Genomic DNA, 14,311 nt, shown 5'->3' with positions numbered 1-14,311 from the left:
CCTCAGTTCTTGGATCACACATAGCACTTCATTTTGCTCCCTCTTTAATGTGCAGAACATGACAAATTATGTATTATAATTATGTGAGTTTGTATCTTATCCCCCGACTAGTGGTTAAGTTCAATGAGGGTAGATACTATGTCCTACCTGAACTTTGTTTCTACCTTAGTATTTAGATGCTTTAAAAATGTTCGATGATTGACTAATTAAAACAAGTATCGACTGATTAAAACAAGCATGACCATGGGGGGGGGGCTGGGCTCAGTGCCAAGATGACCTGGATACAAGTCCTACTGCTAACGTACCTTGGCCATGTGACCCTGGGCAAGTCACTTAAACTTTCAGTGCCCCAGGTGATTTTCTAAGACTCTATGTTGCTGAACAGTGGCTGATCTACATTTGGTAAAGGAAGTCTCCTCACTGCCGGTTTCCTCCAACAAAAAATCACCAATCTGGTTTAAAAGACACACACACACACACACACACACACACACACACACACACACACACTCGACTCATGCTGTAGATATTGTAGCTACTGTCTTTCTTCAAGAAGTGGCAAGAAGAAGACATTACACACAAAAAAGTAACAAGATTGAACAGTTTTAGTAACACCTCAGTGAGTATGTTTGAAATTTTGGCTACAAAAAAAGCTGCTAGAGAAACAGAATAACTGCAGATCTTACAAGCTCCCTGAAGAGGCAGCCTGGAATTTTGGATGCTACTGCTGAGCATCCCAGTGATTTAGGGGCCAATTTCTTCTACAAACATTATATGAGAATCAAATAGTGAAATTTTGACAGAAATGAATTATCCAATGGCCAAGATAAAAATCAGCTGGTTTTGTGACTCTAGAGGTAGCTCTGCTTATTAATACAAAAAAAAATGTGAAATTGAGAGAGGAGGGAATAGGCAGGGAGGAAAAGAGGGAGGAAGAAAAGAAGGAACAAGGAAAGAAGGTAGAAAGGAAGGGTGGGATTTAGGGAAGGGAAGAAGGAAGAAAGGAAGGTGAGTCAGTGCTGCATTTCTTAAAACTCATAAAAGAGAAGAGGGAGGATTAGAGGAAGACAAAGAAAAGCTTTTGGAGCTAACATAAGAAACAATAATAAATAGTTTAAATATTTTTTTAGGTTATTAGGATAATTCTGTTGTTAGCCAGCTCATATTATTACAAGTCTCCAGGATCGGAGAATGCCTGGTGGACTATTATGTGATAAGGGCACTGCTGACTCATTTGACTAGACCATAAAACAAGCATTCAACTTAAGACTCCATGCTGGAAAAGAGTTTTGAATGCTGCAGAACACAAAGGGCCAGAAATGAAAGCAAGATCCCTCCCCCAATATGACCTTTACTCAGCATGATCTCTGACTCTTGCTTCAGGTGTTCATGCTGATTTTAAAAATAATAATAATAATAAAATAATTTTTAAAAATAACTAGCATATGAAAGGATGAAGAAGTTTGTATCAATTTACACAAGCTTTCCTTTTTTTTTTTTTGCTGAGGCAATTGGGGTTAAGTGACTTGCCCAAAGTCACACAGCTAGTAAGTGTTATGTGTCTGAGGCTGGATTTGAACTCAGGTCCTCCTGACTCCAGAGCCAATGCTCTATCCACCGTGCGACTTAGCTGCCCTGATTTCCATTTTCAAATGTCAGTGCAGATGAGAAAAATAATTTTTTAAAAAACCATAGGAGAAGCTACTGATAGTGTTCAGGTCAAGCTGTATGGGGCCAAAAACTACATTCAACAAATTAGATGGGATGGCGTGGGGTGGGGTAAGAGGTCTCAGTGCCTTTCCTGAGAATTTCATCCTCATAAAGTTTATACTACGGAGGAATCAAAGTCTTAAAACTCAAATCACTTTATTTTATTAAATTAATAACTTCTGTTCTCAAATGTTTGCTCACTTCTCATAAACAAGTAAAAACCTCAGAGACACCAGATTCCTTCAAATTCAGCAGCTTCTAAATCTATTTGTAACCAAAATTAAAAACATTTCAAAGTAAATTCAATTAGTTCATTTGCAATTATGTTTGAACAAACTCTGCTTTTAAATCAAACATACCAAATGTGATAATTTCATGAACAACCCAACTTCGGCATAATGCATTTTTATATTTCTAAATTAGAAAAGTGACTTTATATCTATAAAGAGAGCTCCAGAAAGAAATGTGCCATGAATTTCAATTGTGTTCTCATTTTTACTGAGAAGGAAAAAAAAGTAGGCTACAGGAGAGTTTTTAATGGTTTCAAATTTTTAGGAAGCTTTACCTCTCTTGTCATTTCCCACATCTTTAATTAGTTGGTATTGTTCTTATATCCATTTGGTAAGAGGGGAAGTCAAGGAGGAGTTCAGACTGGAATTTAAGTCTTGAGACCCTAACTCAGTCTTATACTCCATCTCCTGGCAAGTTAAGTTGGCCTCCCTAGGAGGAGAAATGTTTAATGTAACTCAAGTCAACAAACATGTAGATATTTACTGTGTACAAGACACAAAACTATTCATAAAATGACTAAGCAACCCAGGAAAGCAGAGACATCACCTTGCCAACAAAGATCCAAATAGTCAAAGCTATGGTTTTTCCAATAGCACTGTATGGCTAAGAGAGTTGGGATTATAAGGAAAGCTGAGTGTTGTAGAATTGATGCTTTCAAACTGTAGTGCTGGAGAAGACTTTTTTTAGTCCCTTGGACAGTAAGGAGCTCAAATCAGTCAATACTTAAAGACATTAATTCAGGCTATTCACTGAAAGGTCAAATACTGAAGCTAAAGTTTAAATACATTGGCCACATAATGAGAAGACAGAACTCATTAGAAAAGACCCTGATGTTGGGAAAGATTGAAGGCAAAGGGAAAAGTGGACGGCAGAGGATGAGACAGAGAGTGCCATGGAAGCAATGAACATGAGCTTGGACAGACTTCAAGAGAGAATGAAGGATAGAAGAGCCTGGCAAGGTATGGTCCATGGGTTGGTCGTGACTGAACAACTGAACAACAGAGCCAGGAAAATGTGGCTTGAATTAACTGATGCTCTAGACAAACTGTGTCTTGACGTTATCCACCTCTAAATGGTGGCAATTAAAAAGTGCTTCTATCATTCTTATTGTAGTATGGTCTTACATTAGGTTACTAGTTCACTTGTAAGTTTGGAAAACAGAATACCTTTTTCTCTTAGAGTATTGTAAGTGTGGTTAGGTTCCCAGTCTAGCCTACAAAAACCTATTGCTGATCTACTGGAATTGAAATGTACCAATGTAGAATTTCAACGAAAGAAGCAGGATAATGTTGAAACTTAGGGGGAGCTTCTGGACCTTTGATTTCACTAGCATAGAAAGCTACTGGTATGTAAACTGCTTCCATTTATGTGGAGTAGCAACTTCTGGAGGATTTATAGTCTTAGAGATTTTCCCAACATTCTCGTAAGTTAAATGACTTACCTGTGGTCACAGAGCTAGAATAAGTTAGAAGTAAGTCTACCTGATTCCGAGGCTGGCTTCCAGGTACTGCCATAGTGCCTCTTATTGTTGTAACAGTAATGATAAGAATAGAAATGGGTACTGGACCTGTGGTTTAATTGCTAAAAGGAACTCCCAGATGGAGAAATTCCTTGAACCAATGCATGACTCTAACTCAAACTCCTGACCTCAGTTCAAGGGGTACCAGGAGAAGGAAGGGATGCAAGGTAGACACTGGAAAGCCAGTGGCCAGAGAAGACATCCCTCTAGGCAAATGTGAATAGTTGAATTTTCATAAATCAAATACGTAGATGTAACAGTAGTATAGAACCCTCGATAAGAAACAACCCTGTAAGGCTGTGCTTATAAGTATGATTTCCCCCCATTTTACAGATGGGAAAAATGCAATTCAGAGAACTTAAATAGTTTGTTCAAAGTCCTTTTGGCTTGAGATTTGAACAGGGTCCTCAGATACCTAGCCAAGTTCTCTTTCCATTATATCACAGGCCCACACGGATCCTAGCATGGCACCTACTCCATAATAAGCCCTCACTAAATATTTTAGTATTAGATCTGCTGATCGTGGTTAATTTTTGGCTCACAAAAAAATGAATGAAGAGAAAATAAGAAGACTTTCGAGACAGCTTTTCCTAAGATAACCACTAAGAGTTGGAAAGAAGGAGGGAAGGAAGATGAGGGTTCCGCCTGAAGATGGAATCTGACTAAGATGGAATTAATTCAACTGTAAGTAGGAAAAAGTGGAGGAAAAACCCAGAGCCTGGCATGTCCACGATCTCCCTAAGGGAGAAGAAAAAAAGTTGGTAGGGTAGATGCTGGATCGGACCCAAAGACCATCAAATACCACTGTGGGCCTAAAACAACTCAGTTGCTGTCTAGAAAGGGGCAGGGTGAGAGATCACCTCAAGCTGGGTGATGAGGAGGGGAGGAAGTGTGAGCCTGGTGGTGTCTGTCATTCTGCATCTTGGTTTCAAAATGAGAAAGAGCAGCATTCACTACCCAAGAGACTCCATCCTTGTCTGAGCCAGGCTAGTAAATGATTATTACTCCTTCCTTCCTTCCCAGATTTCACTACCACATCACGACCTGAGCCTTTTATGATGGTTAACCATGGGAGTATTGTGGAAACACCACACCCAGCTCTGTTCCATGTATTTATAGGGCTTTAGCAACACAGGCATTTTCATCAAAGCCCTTGGAGATCCGGGCACACCCTGACGTGAGCACATGTCAAGCTCCGTGAAAGGAAAGGGCCATTTCACAGCAAGCCCGAGGCAAGGACCAAGCCAACAGACAGAAACGCTCCAGGATGTTCTTCCTGACCAGGCTGGTAGCATCATTTCAGGGGAGGAAGAATAGCATGAAGTGGAGTCTATCGCCCAGTATATATATTGATAGGGTTCCCATACATGTGTGGTATAATGGAAAGAGATGGCATCACAAGGTTTGAACCCTCTGAGCACTGGTTCTACCGCTCACTATCTGCATAACCATGGAAAGTCACTCAATCTCTCTGAGCCTCAGTATTCTCATCTGTAGAATGGGGTGATAATTCTTGTACCATATATTTCACAGGGTTGATAGAATCATAGATCTGGGGCTGGAAAGGATGTCCCAGACCATCTTGTCCAAACCCCTCATTTGACAGTTGAGAAAAATGAGGCCCAGAGAGATGCCCAAGGTTTCACAAGTAGTAAGAATCAGAAGTGGATGACGATTAAAAAAATTACTTTTTTTTTGGCTGGGCAATGGGGTTAAATGATTTGCCCAGGGTCACACAGCTAGTAAGTGTTATATGTCTGAGACTGGATTTGAACTCAGGTCTTCCTGAATCCAGGGCCGGTGCTCTATCCACTGCACCACCTAACTGCTCCAAAAAATATTACTTACTGAAAGTACCAGGATGCCATTCAATTCAGTTTGACAAAAGTTTATCAAATAACCCATTACATTCAAGACACTGTGTTAGGCACTGGAGATACAAAGATGAAATGCGACAAAATCTCTAATCTCAAAGAACTAATAGAAGAGAGCCAACATATGCACAGATATCTGTGATACAATGAAGGATGTCATAAAGGCAAAGGGGAGATCCAGATAAAATGGTATAAGAAAATTTGAGAATGAAGAGGTAAGTTTCCATGTAAGTTTCCAATCAGTCAAGGCTTTATGGAGGAGGTACCATCTCAGTGGTCCCTTATAGGATGTATAGAGATAAATGAGATGATTTCTGCCCGCAAGGAGATTACAGTCTACTAAAAAGCAATTTCCTTGTGGAATTGTAGTGGTAGGACATTCCAACCATAGAAATGCCCTTTTGAGGGGATGGGGATTGAAGAGGCCAAGACAAGATTAGGTGACAGGTCATTATCCAGTTTGGCCAGGATATAGTATGCGATGGACGTAAAAATGTGAAGCCCTTCAAGAGTGACCCATGACAAGGGATTGGAGTCCTGGGTTTATGCTGACTGGGTGTAATCTTAACAGTTTGCCAATAATCCTAAGTTTGGGTTTCCCCTGAGAATACCAGAATTGTATTTATTTTTCCCTCATTAGAATCTGACTTGCGTCTGGGTTTCCAAAACATCCTACTTTAAAGTCTGCAAAGCCCTTTACCCATGTTATCCCATTTGTTATTCACAATAACCCTGCAAGGTGGGTGCAATTATTATTATTCCCATTTTATAGATGGGAAAGCTGAGGCTGAGAGAAGTGATTTTCCCCATCACAAGACTATTAAGTGTCTGGGGCAGGGTTTGAACTTCATTCTCTCCAAGTCCTGTCCTCTGTCTACTAGTTTCATAAAACGATAGAACATCAGAGTCAAAAGGGATCTTAGAGGTTTAGTCCAGGAATCTTTAACCTTTTTTGTGTCATGAGTGCTTTTGGTGACAGTGTATTGGTCTCCTCTACAGAATAATGGTTTTAAATGCATGAAATAAAATATATAGGATTACAGAGGAAATCAATTAAATTAAGATGCCATTATCAAAATATTTTTAAAGAAACAAGCAAGTTCACAGACTTTGGGTTAATCATTCATGACCTAATCCAACCTATTCATTTTATAAATGAGAAAAGTGAGTAAAGAAGATCTTCAGGAAGTAGCCAAGGAAGGAGCCATTTTGGCATCAGAAAATCTGAGGTTGAATCTTGGCTCTACTCCTTATTTATTGTGCCACTTTGGGCAAATGTCTATAACAGGCACCAGAAGAGACAAAGCCAACACTTCCCAGTATGCTCTTCACCCAGCACATGGCTGTTATATCTAATATCTATTTCTCACGTGACCTCTGGCACCAAGATCAAGATGGGATGTCAGGGAACTGAAACTTTCACTTTCTGGTAAATGGATACTCTGCCAACAGCAAGGGGATGTCATCATGGTGAGGAGAGAAGGGAAGAAGGAAGAAAGCTTTAACCATACAGAGTGGAAGCGGTAGTAAGGGGTCATTACTCATGGAACCAACCAGACCTGGAGCCAAAGCCTGATACTGCTGAGTTACTAAGGCACATCAGAGCTAGACCAGTATGGTGGTACCAATTGTCTTGTAGGCAGTCTGCTGGCTATGACAATGTGAGGCAGCAGGGCTATGTGGTCTGCTGTGACAGGAGCCAGGATGGAGTGATAGCCAAGAACTATAATTGATAGGGCTGCCAAAATGTTATAGTATTTTCCCTAGTTTGCAGACAGGAATCTGGATAAAGGACAATTTCTTCTTTGTACCATTCTGGGGAAGAAAGGAAGAAGAATACATTTCTTGGGGAGATCATTAGTTGAGGATGTTTCCTTTCCTGTTTCAATAAAATCTTTTATTGATTTGATATTTTAGTGTGACTAAGTTTTCATGAGCATGGTAATAACTGAGTGTCTAAGAGCTTCTGAGTTGACTTTAAAAGTTCCCCATTTCATGATAGGTTGTGAGGTTGAACCAAAATTTCTAAAGTACCTCATATTGAAACCAGCAATCTATGGGAATTCCAGAAAATGGTCTATATTATTGAGCTTCTTTGGGCCTCAGTTTCCTCATCTGTAAAATTTTGAGTTGGGTTAGATGATTGCCAAATTCCTTTTTAGATCAGAAACTCTCATCCTATGATATGAATTGCCCTGGGCACACAGCTTAAGTAAGTGGAAGAGCCAAGATCTGAGCCCAAGTCTTTGGATTCTAAAGCTAGCATTGGGGGCTCTACTCTCAACTATGGCAGATGAAATCACTGGGCTGGAGCTCAAAATCCCTGGTGCAGCTAGTTAGGGTTACACTAAAGAAATAAGAATCCCTGACATTGACATAGGGCTTTACAATTTCCAAAGAGTTTTTACGTTATCTTGGTGATATCGGTGAAGCACTACATAGCTTATTCATATAGGGACACAGCTATCCAGCCAAGGGGTTTGGAGTTAGCACAGAGTGCAATATATGAGTCAACCACCAGGTAGCACCTTACTTGACTTTCCAGTTCAGAATAGTAGGCTGGACTAGCCATTAAAGGAATTCAAAGCCAATCAGCCTTGCAAATGGATTGAAAGTAGAAAGAGTTCTAGTCTTGAAGTCACTGGACCTGAGTTCAAATCTAGACTTTTCCACTTACTATTTTTGCGACTTTGGCTGGACCTAAATTTCCTCATCTGTAAAATGTGAGAGTTGGACTAACTCACGGGTGGTGGGGGGAGCCCTATGGGAACCTGTGGCCTCAAGGCCACATGTGACTCTCTAGGTCCTCAAGTGTGGCCCTTTGACTGAATCTTCACAGAAGTCAAAGGGCTGCATTTGAGGAACTCAAGGGCCATATGTAGTCTCAAGGCCACAAGTTCCCCACTCTTGGACTAGCATCACAACTCATACAGTAGATCTGGAATGTTAGAAAGGGTGTTGGAGGCCATCTGGTTCAATTCCCCTACTCTACAGATGAGGAAACTGAGGCCCAGACATATTAAGTGACATACCCAACGTCAGTTGCCCAACAGACATGGGCTACAGACAGTAGCCATCAGACATGGGATATCAACCTAGGGCCTCCCAGTCTAGAGTTAGTACTCTTGCTGCCATAAACCTCTGAGGTTTCTTTCAGCTGTAGGATTTGTGACTACAAATATGATGATGAATTCAAAACTTCATGCTCAACTCAGAAGTGGTTTTTTCTTAAAAAAAAAATCCTTCATTCAATCTGGTCTAAGAGATGAAATGGAACATTAAAATATGAAATTTACAATTTGTATCTCCACTCCTACCCTCATCCCTAAAGCACATATCAGTTTCATAGGTCTTCTCTTGGCAGTTGTAGAGTCAACCACACAGCAAGAGATTATATAAAAGTGCAGCTCCATTTTATCCCAGTTAAACACAGAAGACCTAGGTTCCTCTATTCAGTCAATCAAAGAAGTTAACTCTGTGCAAGCAGGTCCTTAATCCCTTTGGGTAGAGTGAAGTTCTATGGTCATTGGATGAAAGCAAATGATGCCACACAGGAAATATTTTGTGACTGGTTCAAGTGAGCCAGTCACATCCTGCGTTGGGTCGTAAGTAAAACAATAAGATGTTCCAATAGCAGGCCAATCTAAAAGTGGAGCACTCTAGACCTGCCCTTGAGAGGGCATTGCTCGGGAAGCTTAGTGGGGGCAGAGCAAAGAGACCTTATCTCCTCCACCCTCTGCTCCCAGACAAATATGTAAGTTCAGGAGATCCATCACAGCCATCATAGAGCAACAACAACCAAACTGATAATTGTCTTCAAAGTAAGTATCTGCATTAAGAGCTAAAAGTCTTACTGAGGAAAAACTAGATACAGTGAGGAAAGACAGCTTCAGAACTCTACCAAAGAGTCAAGCAGAAATCTACTCTGCTTAAAAGAGAATATCATGAGGATTCTACAAAGGGAGAAAATATTTCCAGCAAGGAAGGAAGGGAAGAGAATACGCATTTATATAGAGCCTACTGTGTGTAGGGCATTAGACTAAACACTTTATCAATGCTATCTTGTTTCATCCTTGCAACAACTCCATGAGGTAAGTACTATCATTATCCTCATTTTTCAGTTGAGGAATCTGAGGCAAACAAAGATTAAGTGACTTGCTTAGGGTCACATGCTAGGAAGTATCCGAGGCTGTCTTTAATCTCAGTTCATCCTGACTGTAAACGCAGTGCTTTATCCACTGTGCAACCCAGCTGCCTCAAGCAGGAGTAGTGAAATATCCCTTTGCTACATGTGTTGTCAACATGCATATCTTACTATCATTATGCTGTAATTTTTGCCCTCTCTTCCCATGTACCCTGTGCATTTTTGTGAGAGAATGTATCCCAGAATTTGGGGGAAATGTTCTTTTTATTAACTGTTCTTATTTTATCATCTCTGTTAGTATTCTTTCTTAAAAGTTAAGTAAGGCTGCTGGTTGATAATCAACTGAAAGTATACTGGTGGGGGCTCATAAAAAATAGAACTAGAAGACTCAGCCCTTCACAATTACCCATAGACCTCTGAGGAGAAAAGTAGTCAGTAGCCCTATGGGGACCCAGTATGCTACCACTAGTGGGAATTAGGGCAAAAGCCCTGCAGGGGGTATTAAAAACTACAAAGTTTAATAATATTGAGTAAGAAGGCAAAAATAAAAGTATAAACTCTCACCTACTTGGCCACCTCACTGAGGTCTTCACTGGGATGATATTATTCCATATGTTTGCACCCTTGGCTAGTAAACAAGAATAAGGGATAGGAGGAGGAATATCCATTCCTCAGCCCCTTGCTTCTCAGGCTCATAAGTAGGGAGCGTAGATACTCCCTGGCTTGCCAAGCACTGGCCAGTAGGAGTCACAGTACCTGGCTGCTCCCACTTCCTGATCACACATCCAGCTCGTGCTCACCTCTGTCTCGGCACACCTGTACCACCATATCAGAAGGGGAAGATCTAGAAGACAAGAGAAAAACAGAAAAACTAAAGCTCAGCATCTTTCTTCTTTATTGTCCTGTCTCCTGTCAGCTCATAGGAAAGAATCATATGAGAGAAGAGTGGAGGAATACTTTTTTTCCTATGCAAGTATTTCAGGAATACTGTTCTACTCCTCTTTCTGTGAATCATTTATTTGAGTCCAAAAACAAAAAATATTAAAGAAATAAGAGAAAAGGGCAGATTCCCCTGGGGCTCTATCTTTTTTGATTCTCACAATAATCATGCAAGAAAGGCAAAGTGGTAAAATGATACCCATTTTACAACTGAGGAAACTAAGACCCAAAGAAACATACAGGGCAGTAACAAAACCCGAGTTAGAATCCAGGTCTTCTTACTCCAAGTTCAGTACACTTTGTTTTTTTGTTTGTTTGTTGTTTTTGTTTGTTTGTTTTTTTACTGAAGCACACTGCCTCATACAAAGGTGGGGGGGGGAGAAGAGGAAGGTTCAATTCTTGAATTCAGAGAATATATATTAGAGATGGGAAGACAGAAAATACCCAGTCAGAGAGTTGAGACTAGCATTAAATCACAAGCTAGTGAGAGTTACACAGAGGGTCTATATTCAGAATGCTAATTTAAGCCATTCTAAAGGAAAGCCATCCTTCATAACATCATTGGTCCTAAAAGATCCAGATTGGTCAGCAAGGTAGTCTACCCACTTTTCTGGTCCCATGCCTTGCACGATAAATCTCTTTATGTCAACTCTTTATTCATTAGAGGTACTTTCACTACCTCTACCTCCTCCCCCAAAGGACTCTTAGTTAAGCTATTACAATGATCCCAGGTTATTATTATTCAAAACAACAAAAGTACTTAAGTTCAAGGCTTTCCAACCTTGAAAGACCCTGAGCACTCTGGACTTTCAGAAACACAAAGTACAACCATACCAACAAGATAATCATTTGTTAAGTTATTTTTTATTTATTCAGTTGTTCTTCAGTCATATCAGACTCTTCATGACCCCATTAGGGGTTTCTTGGCAAAGATACTGGAATGGTTTGCCATTTCCTTCTCCAGCTCATTTGACAGATGAAGAAACTGAGGCAAACAGGGTTAAGTGACTTGCCCGGGGTCATATAGCTAGTAAGTGTCTCAGAAAATGAGTCTTCCCAACTCCAGGACCAGCACTCGATCCACTGTGCCGCCTAGTTATTTATTTTATTAGCAAATAGTTATTAATTATTATATTGGCCATAGGGGAGAGGAGCAATGGTGAACTGGAAAGAGCAATGAATTAGGAGTCAAGGGCTCTGGATCCAAACCCCAGCTCCTCCTCTTGCTAGCTGTGTCACCTGGAAAAAAAATCATCTAACCTCATCGAAGCTCAGCTTCTGTAGCTCTAAGATAGGGACAACACCATTTGGATTAACTGCAAATTAGTTTCGGCACGCAAAAGGCCTTTGGGATGCACACACCTGCAATCCCAGCTCCTGTGGAGGCTTCCATGGACTGCTTGAGCTCAGCGGAAGTAGAGCTGCTAAACTGATCAGGTGCCTCTAGGAGCCAAGCCTCAATTCAGTAGGTCCTTCAGAGCAGGGTTGCCATTCTTTCTGAGGAAGAGCAAACCAGCCCGGTTAGGAAACAGAGCAGGTCCAAATTCCATGGATTAGGTCATGACTAGACCTTGTACTTCCCACTTGGGCAGGATGGGGAGACCCCAGCACTTTTTTCCAAAAATGAAAGGACGAGAATAATGTTCTATTCAAGAATAAGTTCTTTTAGAACCTGAGGGATTTCAAAACCCAGTGGCCCAGCTTGCAAGTTGTATGGCCTTGGGCAAATGTCTTCAACTCCCTGGACCTCAGTTTTTTTTTCATTCCCAAAATGAAGGGGTTGGATTTGATAACCTCTGAGGTCCATTTGGTTTCCATGTCTATAATCCTATTGCTGGTTAATCTCTAAGGTTTCTTCCAGGCCTATATCCAAAATATAGAAACAATATAGAATTTGTGCTCCAGAAAGCCTTCATTTTTCTTTTAAAAGAGCTTGGAGACCAATGAAACTACTCTCCAGTATGTCTATCGTGACTGGGCTCGAGCTTCTGTGCTGCTTTTAAATATTCACAAACACTAAATAATAATAATTTTTAAAAAGTTATTTTGGCTCCATTTATGTCTTTAATCAATGTGATCTTTATTCATGCCGACTCAGTAAAAAAAGGAAACCTGCGCCCGCTGAAGGCTAGGCTGGTAGACTTTGTGTCTGACAGACCTTAGTGGAAATAATTACAGGGTGACTTCACCACAACAGAATGGGGAAGAGGAAAGAAAATGAAAATGGCAGCTTGAGACTAGAAAACATCGATCAGCACTCTCCCCCCTCTCTCTCCTTCTGGGGTGCTTCCTCAGGGCCCATTTAGAGGAGAGATTGATGGCAGGGTGGAGACTGCTGGACGGGGCCTGGCTCACTGTGCGGTACACTTAAATGATTAGAGAACATTGGACACCTTAGCTGGAGTCAGTTGTGTGTCCTTCAGTCTCCGAGCTCCATGATGCTGCCTGCCAGCCGCACATCTGAGCAGCAGAACTGGCCCTCAGATGAGCCATTTCACATTGATGATTGCACAGGACTCCCGGCTGATCAATAGCAGCATTCCTTCTCTGCCTTTGGCTAAGAGCTAAAGAGACACGCTGGTGCATTTGTGATCACTAGAATTTAATTATATATCACATTGATTTTTTTAGACTTTCTTTTTTTAAATTTTTAACATTTTTATTTAAAATTTTGAGTTCCAAATTCCATCCCTCTCTCTTTTCCTTCCCCCTCCCTAAGACAGTAAGCAATCAGATATAGGCTATATGTGTGCAATTATGTAAAACATTTCCATGTTAGTCATTTTTGCATAAGAAGACTCAAATAAAAGAAAAAAATGAAAATGAAAAAGCATGCTTCAGTCTCTATTCAATCTACATCCATTCTTTCTCTGGAGGAAGATAGTATGCTTCATCATTAATCCTTTGGGATTGTCTTAGATCGCTGCATTACTAAGAATAGCCAAGTTCATTCACAGTTCTTTATTGAACAATATTGCTGTTACTGTGTACTATGCTCTCCTGGTTCTGTTCACTTCACTATGCATCAGTTCACATAAGTCTTTCCAGGTTTTTCTGAAATCATTCTGCTTGTCATTTCTTACATTGCTTGCCATCTCAACATTCCATTACAATAATATACCACAGCTTGTTTAGCCGTTCCTCAATTGATGGGCATCCCTTTCATTTCCAGTTATTAGCCACTACAAAAAAAAAAGTTGCTATAAATATTTTTGTACAAATACATCCTTTTCCCTTTTTTTGGATGTCTTTGGGATACAGACTTAGCAGTGGTATTGCTGGATCAAAAGGTATGCAGAGTTTTATAGCCCTTTGGGCATGGTTCCAAATTGCTCTCCAGAATGGCTGGATCAGTTCACACCTCCACCAACAGTGCATTAGCATCCCAGTTTTCCCACATCCCCCCCAAAAATACAACATTTTCCTTTTTTGTCATATTAGTCACTCTAATAGGTGTGAGGTGGTATCTCAGAGTTGTTTTAATTTTAATTTCTCTGATTAATAGTGATTTAGAGCATTTTTATATGACCATAGATAACTTTGATTTCTTTGTATGAATACTGCCTGTTCATATCCTTTGACCATTTATCAATTGAGTAATGAGTTGTATATTTATAAATTTGATTCAGTTCTCTACATATTTGAAAAATAAGGCCTTCGTCAGAGATACTTGTTGCAAAAACAAATTTCCCAATTTTCTGCTTTCCTTATAATTTTGGTTATATTGGTTTTGTTTGTATAAAAACTTTTTAATTTTATATAATCAAAGTTTACCTATTTCATATTTTATAATGCTCTCTATATCTTTCTTTGATCCTAAATTCTTCCCTTATC

Source organism: Phascolarctos cinereus, unplaced genomic scaffold (genome assembly GCF_003287225.1).
Source record: "Phascolarctos cinereus isolate Bilbo 61053 unplaced genomic scaffold, phaCin_HiC Scaffold_1;HRSCAF=81, whole genome shotgun sequence".
Taxonomy (NCBI): domain Eukaryota; kingdom Metazoa; phylum Chordata; class Mammalia; order Diprotodontia; family Phascolarctidae; genus Phascolarctos; species Phascolarctos cinereus.
This window is presented reverse-complemented; position numbering follows the sequence as displayed.